The sequence below is a fragment of the Macrobrachium nipponense genome, chromosome 1, assembly GCF_015104395.2.
Source record: "Macrobrachium nipponense isolate FS-2020 chromosome 1, ASM1510439v2, whole genome shotgun sequence".
In the NCBI taxonomy this organism is placed as follows: Eukaryota; Metazoa; Arthropoda; class Malacostraca; order Decapoda; family Palaemonidae; genus Macrobrachium; species Macrobrachium nipponense.
Genome location: NC_087200.1, coordinates 102,686,458 through 102,688,957, shown reverse-complemented (window position 1 = coordinate 102,688,957; position 2,500 = coordinate 102,686,458).

The following is a 2,500-nucleotide window of genomic DNA, read 5'->3' as shown; positions in this document are numbered from 1 at the left end:
TAATCCCCTGCCTGATTCCCCATAATAACACTTATTACAATCTTTACACGGTACCACGTAAACCTCAACATCATCTTTCCTTTCTTTTTCGCGATTCCTGATCAACTTTGATTTTAACTAGGTATTATATCAAAAAGCTAAATCCAACCTATTTTCCCTATTCTGTTTTAATAAATGTTGCACCGCCCTTTCCAAACTATGATGTAAATGGAGCGGAATACACTGACTACCTTGGAATTCCTAATTTCCCGGTCGGTGGATTATAAAGTTTTTTGTTTTTCTAGCCTTGGTAAACGCCTTGGTTCAAATAAAATATTTTGGGTATCCCAGTCTCGTGAAAACCTGTCTTAGTTGTTCCATTTCCTTGCCAATGTACTGTGGATCACAAATCCGAAGCCCTCTCGTTAACATGTTGACGATTACATTAGACTTTATACGTTGGCTATGGTATGAATAAAAATGAATGTATATTTCTGCGTTGGTTTCTTTTCTGTATACTCTAAATGTAAAGTGAAAAGTAACAGGGCCATGGTGAACCAGAACGTCCAGAAATGGTAAATTATTTTCGACCTCAAATTCAACTGAAAAGTTAATGGATGGCATCAAGTTATTAACAAATGCTAAAAAATGGTTAAACTGAATAACACTACCTTTATAAATCAAAAAGATATCGTCAACATATCTGACCCCTTTAAAAGGTTTAATGTCCTCAGGACAACGGCTAACTAAATCTCCTTCAAACAATTCCATGCACAAATTAGCCAACACTGGAGACAATGGTGACCCCATAGCTATTCCGAAGTTTTGTCGGTAACCCTGCCCTCTGAAACTAAATACAGTTGAGCTAACGCAAAGCTTAATCTAATCCATTAAAATGACGTAAATGAGAAGGGGAGAATTTACCTAAGAAATTACTCAGAATCGTAGCTAACCATTTAGCCAACTTGACTGAGGAGCACCACACGTTGACACTATGGGTCTCAATGGGCACCCCGGTTTGTGTGCTTTAGGTATGCCATATAAATACGAAAGGAACGGATTCTTAACAGAAGTCATTTTAAGTAACGTACCACCCAAATCTCTATCCATAACCCCGTTCCTGATAATTTTAAGCTGCCTATTAAATTCTTTCTGTATCTCACTAATCGAAGGAATCGATACAAGCTTCGTATATGTATTTTCCTCATCCAGTAATCTAAAAATCTTATTGTTGTAATCATCAATGTTCATAATAACAACTGCCCCACCCTTATGTGCCTTCATGATTTTAACTTCTTTATTTCTACCTAACCTGCTAATCGCATCTCTGTCTGTGCCAAACATCCCTTTAAAAATTATTTTGAGAATCTTGATTTTGATCATTGAACCAATTAATAATGCTTAGTCCTTCAGCTAAAAAATTATCCCCAGAACCCATGCAAAAATTAAACCCTAAACACAACGCTTCTTTTTCTTCAGTGGTTAAAACCAGTGAAGATAGATTTAAATGAGACCCTCCCTAAAAAAATACCTTCGACCATGGTGATTGGGATAGTTTGTTTGTGTTGTTATCTCCCTGGGAGACGGTTCCAGCGTCCTGCCTGTCCTTCGTAACTTTCTGTACAGCTGATGAGTTCTATTGATGAGGTCTATTGATCAAGTAGACGAAAGCTCCCGTCTTTTTAAGTATTTTTAATACACATTTTATATAGCTGTGGACTTTTATTACTTCAAGATATTCCAGCCACGTGAAAAGCTACAGCATGATACAAAATAAGTTTTCCGCACCACACTGTGTAAATATAAATAGAGCTATAAACCGAAAGCAATTATCTAAAAAAAAAAATTACGACTGAATTAGACAAAAACTTGTTTTGGCTCTAGAAGCCTACAATACCTGCCTCGTTAAGTTTTTATTTGATAAAAACTTTGGTGATTTTTCAGAAGACTCATGCTGGATCGTTAAAACTATGACATGACTGAAAATTATAGTCTCAGCTATCCAAGAGTCTGTCATAAAAAGCTAATGTTTCCTGACCTTAATAATATGTAGAAGAACTCCATGTTTCACACCGTTACAAGACTAAATATGAAAAAGGCTTATTGTAACTGCAGTGAAATAGCGATATTGTCCCCAGTGTGTTTTCAGTACCTAAGAGGCAATGTATGACACGAAATTAAAGCATCAACTGATTCTTTATACAGATGGAGGAAATTATATTCAGATTCTGATGATAACCGCTTCCAGGCAATACCGCGATTTATTTTTTTCTTCCTTCGTACAACCACCGAATCGAAATTTTCGACATCATTCAACTTGGCTTTTGTAGTCATGTAGGGAAATATCTAATTCCGAAATTGGCACCATATTAGTAAGTGAACATAGGTCCTATTTGAAACAAGTATGAAAGCCAGTGAATTCCTTCTCAGTACCGTCTCCCTTCATTTACTTATAAGCAAACTACCGGTTAAACAGAATAAAAGAAACAGTAAGCAATCTATTGCAGCTGTTATAGAACGG